The 17517-nt window shown below is 38.9% G+C and overlaps 1 protein-coding gene and 1 non-coding gene across 3 annotated transcripts in view; both read right to left on the minus strand.

The window, feature by feature from the left end:
- LOC109922642 (serine/threonine-protein kinase WNK2-like) overlaps positions 1-17517 on the minus strand; it is a 95336-nt gene that overhangs the window by 74738 nt on the left and 3081 nt on the right. The gene's annotated exons all lie outside the window — the stretch shown is intronic.
- On the minus strand, positions 4948-5051 carry LOC125485181. Its single transcript, XR_007263930.1, has one exon. It is a non-coding gene; the product is annotated as a U6 spliceosomal RNA (small nuclear RNA).

A 17517-nucleotide genomic window follows, 5' to 3' on the forward strand; every position in this document is an offset into this window, starting at 1 on the left:
TCAATAAATTATGATACTGCAGTACAAGACAAATGAGATTTCAAATTCAGAATTTTGCTCGTTCCATTTTTCACCAGCAACTTTACCAAAGCAGAAGCAGTCAAAAAACAAAATATCAAAATATATCAACACTTCAAACAGTTACGTTAAGAATCTATTATAGGATAAAGCAATAATTGTGGGGGTTCATAGGAAGGAGGGGCGAAGGAGAGAGGGCCCAAAACTTCAAGATATGAAAGCTTTACTGTTCATACATTCTAGAGAAATCTGCTACATGTCAATTATTTCAAATATGTCAAGTATTTCAAATTATTTACTTCAATTCAAAAACTGCAGTTCAACCCTGTAGAGCGACTAGAGATATATTTAGCACACTACCCAATTATTCAGTGCTTTTTTAAATGAGTCCTGAACTTTGTTTTCATCAGATTCCAATTATATCCTTTGACCTTAGTCATGTTTCAATTTGATTTGGTGCTCTAAACTGACAGCTTTTTGCCTGTTTCCAATATTTTCATTAAGTGTTAGAAGAGAATGTAGACATACATTTTTCATACCCATTTGATTTTCCCTCCAGATTGCTTGCAGCTGGGTTAGCTTTCAATTCCTGGAGATTCCAGGACAATCCAGGCAGGTTGGCAATCTAACAACAATACAGAATCTACCACGTTCAAATTATTTTCAGGAATCCTCTAGCTAATCCAAGAAAATTTGATAAGAAGCCCTTTGCATACATTTACAAGTTATTGTTTTTATTTCACTTGTAGAGCAACTCATTTACCCAGTTCTGTTCAGCTGCAAATTCCTCCTCCTCCCCACCAGAGCTCTTCAGCTGCTTCACCAGGCTAATCTGCAACTTCTGTTCAACTGCACCCCCCCACCCCCAGCAACTTCAGTGGTCAAAAGTTTCAAAAACAATGATCTGGGCAAAACTGGGAGTGTAGGTAAGAGAGCTCACTGAGCCAAATGTTCTCCATTGTACTTGATGATTCTGACAAAGTTGAAATGAGTATTCAGGTCCTATACACAAAACTAAAAACATTAGGGGGAAGAAACACCAATCCAACCCCAAAGGCCAACTGCATCTGACTGCAATGATCAAACAAGTGAAATGGGTGCTCATTTGCCATCATGCTGGGTATTTTTCGCAAGCCCCCTCCCCAAAATTCTTTAGTTATGAGCTTCTATCTGATAGACAGTTTCAGGCCAAACCCCATCCATTGTTTTTTAAAAGTCAATTTTCCTTATGCCCCATCGCTAACAGATCCTTCAAAGCATTCCAGGATCTGGGATCCAAACTAAATCGCTATTCTCTTGGGCCAAACCCTGTCTGTGTACAGCGTTTCACTGAAATCCATATCTTAATTTTTGAATTATATTGTCTACAGATAGACTGAAATAGGAGTGAAAATATTATCTCCACCCACCTTTAGTGACAAAGGTAACATGGGAAATGTATTACATGGTATGATACAATGTATAATACTTACAGTAACTAATTTTAATGTCACGAATAAAATATCCTCAACTAATCTAGATAAATACAGATGAATTCATAGAAATTGATTGCAAAGTTTAGTAAACAACCCTTTCCTTTTGTATCATGCAGTTACTAAAATAGAACGTTCTACATTATACTGTTTCCAATACTTGAACCCTCCCTTCCATCTATCTCAGTATTTCTGCTATTTTTATAGTATTTCCTCACAGATGGGACTTAAGGCTCATTGTCAATGAGTTTCAAGAGGGCTGAACGATTATTGATGTTCAAGCAAATTACCACAAGCTGGAAAATAAACAGTAAATTTTTTTTCAGCTCATTTGACAACGTATGCACTGGAGTATATAGTTCACTTAATTAAGTAGTTTCTTGTAACAGACTATTTTTCAAAGTAAGAAACCACCCACAGATAGCAGATGCAGAAGACAAACTATGGAAACTAAACAAATATATTGGAGGTCTTCAAGATGGGAGCACTTTTTGATGAGATCTGCTTTGCTTAAACTAATTTAGCTTTGCTTAACTAAAGGCAGATCCTACCATATTTTACTGGCATCATAAAGGGCAACATTCACAATACACAGACTGGTACTACTGAATGAGAAGTGCGTTATTAGCAAGATTACAGTAGAATTTAAAAATTGTGTCAAACCTGTGCTGCTTTTAAATATTTTCGTATTAAGTTTAAGTAGAGTAGGTTTGGAATAACTTTAAATCAACAACCCTACATGGAGGCTGTAACAGCCATTCAGGTAATCATGCCAAGTCCTCTCAAAGATGTTGTGTCTAAAAAAAAGAGATACAGTAATTAGGAAGCTGAATGGATAATGGTGATTTTATGAAGTTTGATGGGTCAGTTGATTGGTTCAGACAAAGCTAGGTGATCGTTTTGATATTTTAGAGTTAACTACTAGAATGCCAGGAATATTTTAGGGACAAATAAAATATTTTAGAAAAATAAGTCTGGACAAATGCATATGAAGGTGATGCAAGAAACATGAAACTGCTCAGTTTTAGAAATAATTCACATGACAATACTGGTTGCTATGCTATAAGGAGGATGTAATTAAACTGGAAAGGGTGCAAAAAATATTTACAAGAATGTTACTGAGACTGGAGGGTTCGAGCTATAAGGAGAGGCAGGCCAGACTGAGACTTTTTCCACTGGAGTGTCAGAGGCTGAGGGGTGACCTTATACAGGTTTATAAAATCATGAAGAGCATAGATAAAGGTGAATAGCCAAAGTCTTTTCCCCAGGGTATGGAAGTCAAAAACTAGATGGCAGGGTTTAAGGTGAGAGGGGAAAGATTTAAAAAGGCTCCTTAGGGGCAACTTTTTCACATAGTGGGTGGTGCATATATGGAACAAGCTGCCAGAGGCAGCGATAGAGGGGAGTACAATTACAGCATTTAAAAGACATTTGGACAGATACACGAATAGGAAAGATTTAAGAGGGATATGGGACAACTGCAGGCAAATGGAACTAGTTCAGTTTACGAGACCTGGTCGGCATGGACAAGAGGTTTGTTTCTGTGCTATTTTACTCTGACTCTATAATTTGAGTATTATGGTGTGACAGGTGTCATATTATTTCTTATGAGTGAAAATGCGAGACGTTATCCCTTAACTTGGGAAGCTAGGAAAACAACGTAAGTTCTTAAAGGTACAGTGACTACTGATATAGTGGATTTAGTGGAGACAGTGAATGCGATTTTTGTGAATATTTTAAGTGAGATTCCATACAACGGGCCTACCCCATATAAAATCATGTAGATTATGACTCATTTTAATAATACTTCAAAAGTAAAAGTGAGGAAATGTAATGGATTATTAACCCGACTTGAAACAAAATCCCAAAACAAAGTGAGTGGTTACAAGTCTTCAACTGCGTGATTGTTGGAGGAGAAAGAAATACATGCAAAAAAAATCAACAGGCATCCAGGAGGAGAGGCATCTTACAATATAACGCTTTATTCAGAATATGGAGGCTTCTGAATATTTGATTATTGGTACTTGAAGAAAGAAAAGTGAATCTATTAACTATACAGTAATGAGTGTTAAATGCAGGCAAACAGTCAGCATCAATGAAGGATTCGCCTGCACCCCCATAGATAAAGTCAACGATGGTTAAGTTAGGGGATGCTCAAATAGCTATAAAGACTACCTCTAATTATATTTGACATCACCTGGCTTTTTGGATGGTAACACACCAGGAGCAGGCAAAGGGAATACAAACCACTCAATTATTTTTTTCTCCAAAGCTCCCCACAATATTTAAAATCTGAAATAAGACTTCAGACATTTTTCATTGCCAGAGAGGTTGTATGGCAAGTAATTAAGAGTTATACTACTGTATTAATAATTCACGTACACTTCAATGAAGAAGCCCAAATTGAACTGAAGTATTAAGTTGGCACATATTATAACTTCACACCCATCGTTTATTTCAAAGCAGATACTGAGCTAGCAGTGTTGCTAAACATTTGAAGCAGGGAAAATCAGACAGTGCTTTCCTGATTTGCACATCTTACTACATGTATGGATGCCAAAAGTTGTGATCCAATTCAATCCTTAACAAAAGTGTGTGCTGATAGCCTTACATTTGTATTAACAGAAAACTAAAACTGATGAAATAGTTGACAAAAGATAAATGACAGAATGACATTTTCTGTAAAATAGTAAAAGTAGCTATAAGCTCAAGTTTGAAAGTACAGGAGAGGGAGGTGGGAAGGAAATAATATCTATGTATAAAAAGAGAATGTACAAGGAATTCCTTACCACTCAGTTTTAAAGATTTTGAACACAGTCATGAATAACTAAAATTGATTTAAAACAGAACTATTTACTTGAAGATGGATGTTAAACTATAGATAGAAAAAACAGCCAGTATAAAGCTCAAGATGATCAAGCAAAGGAACATAATTGGCCTATTTTACTCTTCTGGCATGTTCAACCATTCAATGAGATTGCATCTAACTTGCACGTTAATCCCTTATGCTCATTTTTGACCTCTAATAATTAAAAAAAATCTGAAGGGCCACTGGACTTGAAACGTTAACTTTGCTTTCTCTACGCAGATGCTGCCAGACTGGCTGAAATTTTCCAGCAATTTCCATTTGTTTCTGATTTCCAGCTTCCACAGCTCATTAATTGTGCAAACATTGTCATTTGTAAAGCAGTTTCAAACTTCTGCTTTGCTTTGCATACAGAAATGACTTTTGAATTGCCTCCTGAAAAGTCTGACACTGATTTTTAGACTGTGCCTAGTCCTAGCTTCCACAACTGGCAGAAATAGTTTATTTTCACCTAATCCATCCGTTTCTCTTAAACCTTTTTCTAATCACATGTTCAGAGAGGTTAATACACATCTCTGGAGCAGGTCAGACTTAAACTCTGGTCTTCCAGTCCAGGGATACAGACACAACCACAGTGCTTTAAGAGGGCCCCAAAAAATGGAACACTTCACAAACTTGCACGTCATCCTTGCACAGAGACCATACTAATCTTCTCTGTATTGTTCCAATTTTAGTATATATTCTGAAGCAAGCACTGCCTCTCCCTTCAAATTGTCCCTAAACCACCTAAATTCCAAATATTATAGTGGAAATCTCCACTGCATTCCCTACAAAGTCAAGACATCCTAATGTGTGCTTCTAAACTGTTCATTGTACTCCATGTGTCATCCAACAAAGATTTTGTATAGCTGAACCATGAAACAGTCTTCTGGATACAAAACCAGTATTTCATTAGCCTTTGGTAATTTATGTACCTGTTCACATTAACTGAATGATCTATGCACCTGGCGATTCAATGGTCCCCTTGGACCACCAGTGTCTAGTCTTTCGTCCTTTTGAAAGCACCCTGTTCCATCCCTCAAGTCCAAAGTAGTTACTTCATTTACTTCCAAGAAAAGACATTCACCACAATTTGGCCATTCATTTGATCTAACAGTATTGTTTCGCAATTTTATTCCTCCATCAATAATGCTTAAAGTGGTGCTTTGTTAGCGTTATATGTAAACTTAGATGATGGAACAGGAAGCCACATATCCAAGTCAACACTAAACATAGTTAATAGCAAAGATTCCAAATCAAGACTTTCAGGACACCATACGTAACAAACAGTCAATTAATTAGGGATAATGGACATGTAATCTATTTCGTGACACTGAGCAATTTCCTAATTAGGAAAATTATTTTGTCCTCAATACCTTGAGCTAACAAGCTCTTCAGACAAACCTGACCAAACATTTTCTGGCAGTCCATATAAGTTACATCCGTGGACATTCCCTGATCAATAGATCAGTCACTTCTTCAACAGAATTTAATGAGGCATGACCTACTCTTTGCAAATCCAGCTGTCTCTCTCTGATCCGTCACATTCTTAATTATCAACTTAATTATCGTAATTTTGTACAATAATAGATGTTTGGCTATTTGGTAAAATACTTTGATTTCTTACTGTTAGCTTTCTAAAGCAGTTAAGCGGAATGCACAATTTTCCAATCTAATGCAACAGCTCCTGAATCAAAAGAACTTTGGGAGACTGTTAGGGCATCTTTGATCTTCTCAGCAACTTTATTTACAACATCAATATGGATCTCCTTTGCTTTTGTGAGGGTTGCTACCTTTTAAAGCCGTTATTTTCTTGGTTATGTTATTTTGGTCACACTAATTTTGATGAGTCACAATTCTGGATCCAATCTTAGTTTGCTCTGGATGTCCAACACACACTCCTCAACCTCAAACAGTGAATAATTACTTTGCCCATATTTAACATTTCTGGCATTTCCTTACCGTTGGAGCAAAACTAGTAGTTTAATGGGGCCACACTTCTCCTGACCATATTTTTTGCATTCAACTGTGTTGATTTTGATATCCCTCGTACGCAATTTCCACACTCCACTTTTGTAACTATTACTACATCACATTTTGCTGTGCTTTTCAGCTCTCTCATGAGATTCTGCTCAATTTTGTACTTTAGTTTTACTGATGCCTCTTACTCACGTTCTTGTTGGTTCTAGAAGTGATTGAAGACAATCCCAAAGGCACATGTGAAACTGACTACTTTTCTAGCATGTGAAGTTAATAGCTCCATCAAAACCACATTGTTTTTACATGCTGCCCAGTCTTTACATTTATATAATCTTTCATTTCACAGCTGCTAATGCTGGTCTGCACACCATATCATCAGAAACCTTAAGGTAAATGTGAAGTGCTGCATTTTGGAAAGGCAAATCAGGGCAGGACTTACACACTTGTATGGGTGGAAGTCAGAAACAGGAAAGGAGCAGTCTGTTATAGGGAATTTTCTATAGACCCCCTCCAATAGCAATAGAGACACTAAGGATCAGACTGGGGGCAGATTGTGGAAAGGTGCAGAAATAATAGGGTTGTTGTCATGGGTGACTTCAAATTCCCTAATATAGACTGGAACCTCCTAAGTGCAAATAGTTTGGATGGAGCAGATTTTGTCAGGTGTGCCCAGGAAGGATTTCTGACTCAATATGTAGATAGGCCGACTAGAGGGGAGGCCACATTAGATTTGATGCTTGGCAATGAATCAGGCCAGGTGTCAGATCTCTCAGTGGGATAGCATTTCGGTGATAGTGATCACAACTCCCTGACCTTTACTATAGTCATGGAGAGGGATAAGAGCAGAGGGAATGGGAAAGTATTTAAATGGTGGTTGGGGGGGGGGGAGGGGGGGGGCGGAGAGAAGGATGGGGAATTACAATGCTATTAGGCAAGAAGTGCGGAGTGTAAATTGGGAATAGATGTTCTCAGGGAAATGCACGACAGAAATGTGGAAGTTGTTCAGGGAGCACTTGCTATGAGTACTGGATAGGTTTGTCCCACTGAGACAAAGAAGGGATGGTAAGGTGAAGGAGCCTTGGATGGCAAGACATGTGGAACAGCTAGTCAAGAGGAAGAAGGAAGCTTAAGGTTGAGGAAGCCAGGATCGGACAGGGCTCTAGAAGGCTACGAGGTAGCCGGGAAAGAACTGAAGATTGGACTTAGGAGATCTAGAAGCGGGTATGAAAAAGCCTTGATGGGTAGGATCAAGGAAAACCGCAAGGTGTTCTATGCTTATGTGAGGAACAAGAGGACGACCAGAGTAACGGTAGGGCCAATCAGGGATAGTGGAGGAAACTTGTGCGCAGAGTCAGAGGTGGTAGGGGAGGTCCTTAATGAATATTTTGCTTCAGTATTCACCTGTGAGAGGGACCTTGACGTTTGGGAGGACAGCATGAAACAGGCAGATATGCTTGAACAGGTTGATGTTAGGAAGGAGAATGTGCTAGAAATTTTGAAAACACGAGGATCGGTAAGTCTCCTGGACCAGACGGGATATACCTAAGGTTACTACGGGAAGCAAGGGAAGAGATTGCTGCCCCTTTGGCGATGATCTTTGTTTCCTCACTGTCCACTGAAGTAGGACCAGATGATTGGAGGGTGGCAAATGTCATTCCCTTGTTCAAGGAAGGGAATAGGGATAATCCTGGGAATTACAGACCGTAAGTCTTACTTCTGTGGTGGGCAAGTTATTGGACAGGATTCTGAGAGATAGTATTTATGATTATTTGGAAAAGCACAGTTTGATTAGAAATAGGCAGCATGGCTTTGAGGGGGGCAGGTCATGCCTCACAAGACTTATTGAATTCTTTGAGGATGTGACAAAACACACCGATGAAGGCAGAGTAGTAGATGTGGTGTATATGGATTTTAGCAAGTCATTTGATAAGGTTCCCCATGATAGGCTCATTCAGAAATTAAGGAGGCATGGGATTCAGGGAAATTTGGCTGTCTGGATACAAAACTGGCTGTCCAATAGAAGACAGAGGGTGGTAGTAGATGGAAAGTATTCAGCCTGGAGCTCAATGACCAGTAGTGTTCCACAGGGATCTGTTCTGGGATGTCTGCTCTTTGTGATCTTTATAGATGACTTGGATAAAGTAATGGAAGGGTGGGTTAGTAATCTTGCTGATGACACAAAGGTTGGAGGAGTTGTGGATAGCATGGAGGGCTGTTGTAGTTTGCAACGGGACATTGACAGGATGCAGAGCTGGGCAGAGAAGTGGCAAATGGAATTCAACCCAGAAAAGTGCGAAGTGATTCACTTTGGAAGGTCGAATTTGAATGCTGAATACAGGGTTAATGGCAGGATTCTCGGCAGTGTGGAGGAACAGATGGATCTTGGGGTCCACATCCATAGATCCCTCAAAGTTGCTACCCAAGTTGATAGGTTGTAAAGAAGGCGTATGGTGTATTGGCTTTCACTGGCAGAGGAATTGAGTTTAACAGCCGCGAGGTTATGCTGCAGCTCTATAAAACTCTGGTTAGACCACACCTGGAATAGTGTGTTCAGTTCTGGTCGCCTCATTATAGGAAAGATGTGGAAGCTTTGGAGAGGGGGCAGAGATTTACCAGGATGCTGCCTGGACTGGAGGGCAGATCTTATGAGGAAAGGTTGAGGGAGCTAGGGCTTTTTTCATTGGAGCGAAGAAGGATGGGAGGTGACTTGATAGAGGTGTACAAGATGATGAGAGGCATAGATAGAGTGGATAGCCAGAGACTTTTCTCTGGGCAGAGATGGCTATTACGAGGGGGCATAATTTTAAGGTGATTGGAGGAAGATATAGGGCAGATGTCAGAGGTAGGTTCTTTACACAGATAGTGGTGGGTGCATGGAATGCGCTGCCGAGTGGTAGTGGAGTCGGATACATTAGAGACATTTAAGCGATATTTCTTGGATAGGCACATGGAGGATTGTATAACGTAGGGGATGCAGGGTAGTTTGATCTTAGTAGTATAATAGGTCAGCACAACACTGTGGGCCGAAGGGCCTGCACTATGCTGTACTTTTCTATGTTCTTTGTTCTATTAATGGTAAGGTCCTGGGGAGTGTTACTGAACAAAGAGACATCGGAGTGCAGTTTCATAGTTCCTTGAAAGTCGAGCCACAGGTAGATAGGATAGTGAAGCGGCATTTGGTATGCTTGCTTTTATTGGTCAGGAGTTGGGAGGTCAAGTTGCAACTATACAGGACATCAGAATACCGCATGCAATTCTGATCTCCCTGCTCGCAGGAGGAGGTTGTGAAACCTGAAAGGGTTCAGAAAAGATTTACAACGATGTTGCCAGGGTTGGAGGGTTTGATCTGTAGGGAGAGGCTGAATTGACTGAGGCTAGTTTCCCTGGAGTATCGGAGGCCAAGGGGTGACCTTATAGAGGTTTATAAAATCATGAGGGGCATGGATAGGGTAAATAGACAGGCCTTTTCACTGGTTTTGAGGGGGGGGGGGGTGGAGGAGGAGTCCAAAACTAGAGGGCATAGGTTTAAGGTGAGAGGGGAACGATTTAAAAAGGAACTAAGGGGCAACTTTTTCTTCGCGGAGGGCAGTGCGGGAATCAGCTGCCAGAGGTGGTTTGATGGAGGCTGGTACAGTTACAACATTTAAAAAGGCATCCGGATGGGTATATGAATAGGAAGGGTTTAGAGGAACATAGGCCAGTTGCTGGCAAATGGGATCAGATTTATTTAGGATATGCAGTCGGCATGGACGTGTTCGACCAAAGGGTCTTTTTCTGTGCTGTATACCTCTATGACTGTAAGTACCAAAATGTAATGAAATTCAAAAATGTGCTTTTAATAGAGGGTCAATACAGCCAAAGATGGCTGTAGATGTAAATTAAATGGCTGCCTGGCAGGAGAAACATGGAATATTGTACCTACTGACAGCAAAGGGAAATTCAGACAATTTTGGGTGGAGAGAAAATAAGTGAAGGAGTGGACTGTGACATCACAACTGCAAAGATATCAAGGGATTGATGAATCCTGCTCAAAAGGAAGCCACTCCATCTGGTTCATGTCCCAGGCTTCATACACATTGTGTAGTCTTCAAAAGAAAAAATGCACAAGGACAGTGGTCAGAAAGTCAGTTTCAGCTGTACTGGATCATGCTAGGGATTTTAAGTTCTCATGTGTATTGGTCTGGATTTGAGCACTAGCATACTTGAAAGACATAGTGGAAGAGCAGTCAGACAAAAAGAAATAGGACTCTCACCATAACTGCTGGAATTTTATCACTGTCAAAAGGAATCAGAATGATAAAATCACATTAAATCCACAAAACCAAGGATCATGAAACCAGCTGTTCAACAATCGGTGTCAATACTATCAATGACCTTCACTAATGATTGAAATGTTCAACTACCCCTGTTCGAACAATTCAGAAATTGATCTGTACATTTGATTTTTAAAACTCTCTCTCTTTCGGATTCACCTTTTATTTCTACCCTGTGTGTTGCATTCTAATCTGTATGTTGCATCACTAATTCATCTCGTTATAGTAAGTAATAGTCTCACACTTAACTCAAAGAGAATCTGGTCAAATTGGCTCCTTTTCAAGTGTTAAATTAATATGGTCTGGGAGAAAGGTGTCCTTTTCAAATTAACCTTTTGCAATCAAGGGGTCAGTGAATAAAGACAGGGAGCCAGTTTATCCCACCTCACCTGGGAGTTACTAGTTTAGGGTATCCTGTCTGGAACCATGAAGAATTGTGGAATGTCACTCAGGGTCCGGTCATAGCAACACAACTCCGCCTACTATTTTAAATCCTTTTCCATTTCCTAATTCCACCTCTACATTCACCAAGGAGAGATTATTCACAAGGTATCTTTTGCATTCTGAAAATTCCATGTTCCCATAATTTGTTTTCTGCTAACTTCCATATTCAACCACAGAAAACTGTATCGTACAGATCAAGAATTAAAATTGTACAAAAATAACTGGAAAAGTCTGCAAAAGCACAGAAATCAGCCTTTAGCCAGATCATCTCCAACCCTAAAATAGACATTTGTGCATAATGTACTCCATTGTACTTCATCCTACTCGTGTCAGCTACAATTCAGTTGATAGTATTGTTACCCCTAAATCATAAGGTTTCACTCCGAGGCTTAAACACCAAAATTTAGATTTACACTCCACCATGGAATATTGAGCAAAGTCAATGGTGCCATCTTTCAGATGAGTTATTGCCTCCTCACCACCCAAAGTCCCAGGTGAAGTAGCAATTTACCTGCACTTCATTCAATCTAGTCTATTCTATTCTCTGCTTGTAATGTGGTCTTCTCTGTACTAGGGAGACGAAACGCAGACTGGATGACCGCTTTGTCAAACACCTACATTCTGTCTGTAAAAATGACCATGCGCTTCTAGTTACCTGGCACTTCAACACATCACTGTGTTCCCATGCCAACATTCATGTCTTAGGCTTGCTGCAGTGCTCCAGCGAAGCTTACCACAAGCTGGAAGAGCAACAGGTGACATTCCACTTGGGAACCTTACAACCTTTGGGATTCAACACTGAGTTTAACAACTTTCGAGCATGAACACCCACTTCCACCTGTTACCACCACACACACACACAAAATCTCCATCCCCTGTCATAGCATAAATACCAACTTTCCAAGCCATCAGTTCTGAAGAAGGCAGACACAAAACGTTAACTGTTTCCTTCCACAGATGCTGCCACACCAGAGTATCTCCAGAAATTTGTTGTTTGTTTGTTTCAGATCTCCATGATCTGCAGTTCTGTTTTATTTCACAAAAGGGATTATCTGGTCATTACTTCACCGCTGTTAAGAGTTTGCTGTGCATAAATTGTCTTTCACATTTTCTGCAACGGTGGTTACATTTCAAAAAGACTTCCAGGGATATGAACTGGTTTGAGATTTCAGTAGTCATGCAGAGTACTATACAAATCCAACTTCACTAATACAATAAATGTCTTGTAACTCATTTGTGACCTCCTACAGATAATAATCAAATGATGTAAAAATTGCAATAGAATCAGTTTCACATACATACTGCATTACCTCCCCCTAAAAACCATTTTCTGTGGTGTCACATACTAAATTCTTCAATAACTCAAAAATAAATTGACATTTGTAAACAAAGTTTGAAATTAATTGGTTACTGTAAGGTAAAACTAAGTGACAGGGTCACCAAATGACGAACCATCTACTTCTGGAAAACCACAAACTTAATTCTGAACTAACCATCAAAAGTGAACACATTTGCCTTCAATTCACTTGCTGCAATTTCCACGCTACACATGAAATACAAACCAAATGCAAACATCCTCAGTATTGCTCAGTACACCATTTGATTTTAACTAGGTAATGTGTAAAATCTTGGTTAATTCAGATGAAGTTTGTATCAGATTTTACATTTGAGAAAATGGACGATTGCCTGTGTTGCATTGCTGACCTAAAATTAGTAAGATAGCTGGGTAGAATAATAAACAGTTGGTACATTGACTCAATAGAACAGTTTGTATTTATTTTCAAACAGACAGAACACTCCACCTGTAGCTAATGGTTGAGGTATTTTAAGGTGTATACAATTACATTACAGCTGTAGTGTCAATCAACTCACAGTGGTTTCATTTCATCTGCAATTATAGTGGGTTTAGTGCAGTCTAAAATTCAGAACCAGGAAGGAAGATGGGTGTTATCCAAGGTTAGCATCAGTGCAAAGTAGAAGCCACTTTGCACTCCCAGTAAAAGACAATGATTTATACTCAAACTTCTTCTCAAACTCTAGCTTGCAAATCCTGTATATTACCTAGAACACCAGGTGCACAGTCCCATATGCATAAACTCCCTATCCTCTTCCAATAAACTGCGCCTTGTGCAAAATTCTCAACGGAACATTACTTTCCATATAAGCTTTATGAACTTACTTCCAACAAGAAAAGTTTTAATTTTCATATTTATTCACAATTCTTTTGTTATTTTTCCAAAATAACCTCACACAGAACTTTTCAGATTTATCTCTCCAATGTTTTCATTCAAAACTTCAATCATTTTCAGATAGGAAAACCTGGCCAGTCCAGCAATTTATCTGATTTGTGTTAGAATGAGGAAATAAGTTAGTATGTTCTCGTTTGAGGCCTTAAAGCTTTCTCATAAAAGTATTGCATTTCTAAACAACATACGTCAGGTGTGGTTCCTAAAACTGGCTGATAGACTGTAAAACTTTACCTATCTCAGAAATGGCATGACATGTGTTAAACAAATACAGCTAAATTTCTACTTTATACATCTTCTACAGGCCCAGGGTCAAAAGATATATTCTGCACTATTATCTGAATCAAGGTGAGCTCATCATCCTACAGATGATTCACTCTTCCACCTCTGGTTTAAAATTAATTCATTTCTTTCTCTTCTTTTACTGAAACTATAGCTTATGGAGCTTTTTCTTTTCCATGGAATAAGCTACGTTACCAGCATGGACTTATTATCTTAGGTTGTCTTCAGTCTAGCTACTGGCGTAGTTGGGATTGTTTAGCAAATGCTTCCCATTTATGGAATCATCTCTAACAGTGCATATTTATTTTTTGTTTTGCAAGTGGAAGCTGATGAGTATCAACTGTACTCAGATATTATGAGCAACCAAAGGAAAGTGGGTGTAATTCAATCAGCCATTTTTTTGGGATTTATAGCCTACCTACCCAGCCTTCCACAGACAACGTAATTCAAGTGCAAGGTTTCTTACTCGTGTGGCAGGCAGAACATCTTTGACTGATGACAGAATCCTGTTTGTGGAAAATGCCACCAGTGTAGCCACTAAATATAACTTATGACTACTGTGGTCAGAAGGAAGGGCAGAGACATTTTTTAGTCCAGATAAATTATTTTGTCTTCTTTTTTAACACACTCCACTCTTTTCTACCAGTAAAACCTAGAAAGGTGAAAAATCCAAGCAGTCATACACCAACGCCTAAATAATATGTCATATGTCTGTTGTTATTAATAGCAAGTACAACGGTATGGATGCAACAAATTACCAAAGTAAACAAACTCTACAAAGCATTATTGCAGATCCAAATATAGAAACAAAGGTAAACTCACCACTTGTTAAGAATCAACGTAACAACTTTCAAAATTAATCTCCCAAACAATCTAGCAGTTGTAACTGATGCTTCTCTTTGTACTATAACCTACAGTATTGATCCCAGAAAGCAAAAATATTTACAAATCAGAATGAAAAGTAAGAACAGGACTAAATCCAGTTATAAATTTAAGTTACAAGAAAGCTTTTACATTACTCCAAACACAGTAGTGTTCCACTTTCTACTAATAACACAGATGTATCATACACTTTAGTCCAGAAAAAAATACCAAGTACTTAAGTAAGAGTAGAGAAATGGAACTCTGAGCAGGAGAAACCATTTAAGGGAAAAAAAACTGAAGCAGAATCAGGTGAACTACTCATTCAAAAAGATGGCATGGACATGGTGGTCAGAGTGGTTTCTTTATGCTCGATTACAGAATCTGAGAAGTGTTACAAACACAAAGAAATGACTGATTTGTTGAGTTTTAAAAAGGAGGCAAGAGAAGTAGTTAAACAGGAGGATTTAATGGAAATTCAATTGAATATTATGGCTGCAGCAAATTACCTATAAGTACTCATGAAACAAAGCAAGTGAAAAGTTGAATCAAAAAAGTCATGAAGGGAAATAGGCCTGAGAATGTTGCAGGATAGAGTGGATTAAAATCATGAAGTAATCAAAATTCTAAACTGAAAATTTAACACCTTGGGTAGTTAGAAGCCAGTGAAGATCAACTGACCTGAGGGAAGAGCTGGGCTCTGTAAAGGAATACAGACAGCCACAGCAATTTGCACGTTGTACTTTTTGGATAGACAAAAGAAGCCCAACAATAAACATACTGGTATATAGTTTGGAAATTACCAAAAGTACAAAAAAGTTCAGGGGTGACCTTATACAGGTTTATAAAATCAGAGGGGCATGGATAAGGTAAGTAGACAAGGTCTTTTCCCTGGGGTAGGGGAGTCAAAAACTAGAGGGCATAGGTTTAAGCTGAGAGGAGAAAGATTTAAAAGGGACCTAAGGGGTAACTTTTTCACGCAGAGGGTGATGCATGTATGGAAGTTCCAGGGGAAGTGGAGGAGGCTGGTGTAATTACAATGCTTAAAAGGCATCTAGATGGGTATATGAATAAGAAGGGTTTAGGGGGATATGGGCTAAATCCTGGCAATTGGGACTAGATTTATATAGGATATCTGGTTGGCATGGACGAGTTGGATCAAAGGGTCTGTTTCTGTGTTGGACATCCGTATGACTCTATAAAAGAAACAGGCAATTTTAATGAGGTAGATAAACATTTTTGGTGCTGCTAGAGTACGGGACTCGAGCTCAACCCATAGTTGCAAAGACAAAGATTTAACATACTTAACATGTTTTCAGTACAAATGGGTAGTCTAGAATGGAGATGAATCAAAGGCTAGCACGAGAACGATGGATACAGTGACAATGTAAACAGGAAAAATTATTGAAAAAACACTTTATAATCTTTAAATTAGCAAAGCATCCCGAAATACTCTGCAAAATAAATCTACCAACATGCCATACAAAAATAGTGGTATAACAGAATGTTAAATAAATACATTGTGATCAAGATGCATGGCATCTAGATTGTAATACCAATTAAATGAGACTCATGGCCAGTACTTTTACAATTTTCTTCATCATACTATAATCAAACAATTTTCCCCAATCACCCAAAGCATTTTTGCATCAGTTAGCTGATTAAAGGGCTGGTGACATTCTCCTCCTGATACTCTTTTTATTTTAAAAAAACAAAATTTACAATGAAAAATCATGCACTGTAATATTTCTGTCTAGAATGCTTGGAACCTAGTTGTTTTCGGGTTTCAGAATTTACTGGATTATAGAATTACTTTAAAATCTTATGTGCAAATTTGTGAGCCAGAAAAAAAATTAGTGAAGACAAAGAGAGTGACAAAAACTGTTTTACTGATTCAGACACTGTATCTTCAAAGTTTCTGCTCCCAAAGTACTAATTCATAACATCATTTTAGTATAGAAGAGAACAGAACAGAATCCCTACAATGTGGAAACAGGCTATTCGGCCCAACAAGTGCACACCACCCCTCCGAAGAGCATCCCACCCAGACCCATTCCCCTACCCCTACATCGCCCACGTCCAACCCACCTAACCTAAACACCCCTGGACAGTATGGGCAATTTAGCATGGCCAATCCACCTACGCTGCACATCTTTGGACTGTGGGAGGAAACCCACACAGACACGGGGAGAATGTGCAAACTCCACAGACAGTCGCCCAAGGGTGGAATTGAACCCAGGTCCCTGGCGCTGTGAGGCAGCAGTGCTAATCACTGAGCGCCCGTGCCGCCCATTGTTTGTGACTGCTCAAAAGATTCTCAGGCAACTGGTATTTCCGAACAACAAATTATCACACTAGAGAGGTTATACTGTATTTCATTTCAACATAATGGGATCACTTTAATGGAATGCTTTCCAGGACAAATCACATTTCATTAAAACAAGGTTTTGATAGCTAAAACACAGAAGAATGCCAGCATTATTCTATTTACCACTAATTATGCTACTCTCTATATTTCAACTGTCTTTCAAGAACACTTAGACAAGCAATAAAAAAAATTCAGTTGCACAATTAGGTTTCTCAAAAATATGCAGAATCCCTGTGCTTTGTTTGGTCAGAGCAATTACCAAACACAAAAAAAAATCAAAAATAAATAAATTTCATCTTAGAAATGAAAATACAGCATCTACAAGAAAACAACAGGCTTCCATAACACCAACAGATCCAACACAAGTAGACAGACTAGAAATAGGAATTCACAAAACCATGTATTCCTCCAGACAACATTTGAAAAAAGAATGAAGAGATGAATCTGTTTATAGATCTGCATGTGTGTGTTTTGGTCTTTATATCAATGGAATTCCTTTCCTCATTCATGCCGCATACCCTATTTTCTAATTTTAAATAAATTTATGGAACCTGAATGGCACAAACTTCATTTAATAGCTGCACAACATCAAGATGATAGCATGTATCATGCCATATCTTTAAATGGCTTGCTACATACTAAGTGTGGAGCTGGAGGAACACAGCAGGACAGGCAGCATCAGAGCAGC

Source organism: Rhincodon typus, chromosome 16 (assembly GCF_021869965.1).
Source record: "Rhincodon typus isolate 14 chromosome 16, sRhiTyp1.1, whole genome shotgun sequence".
In the NCBI taxonomy this organism is placed as follows: domain Eukaryota; kingdom Metazoa; phylum Chordata; class Chondrichthyes; order Orectolobiformes; family Rhincodontidae; genus Rhincodon; species Rhincodon typus.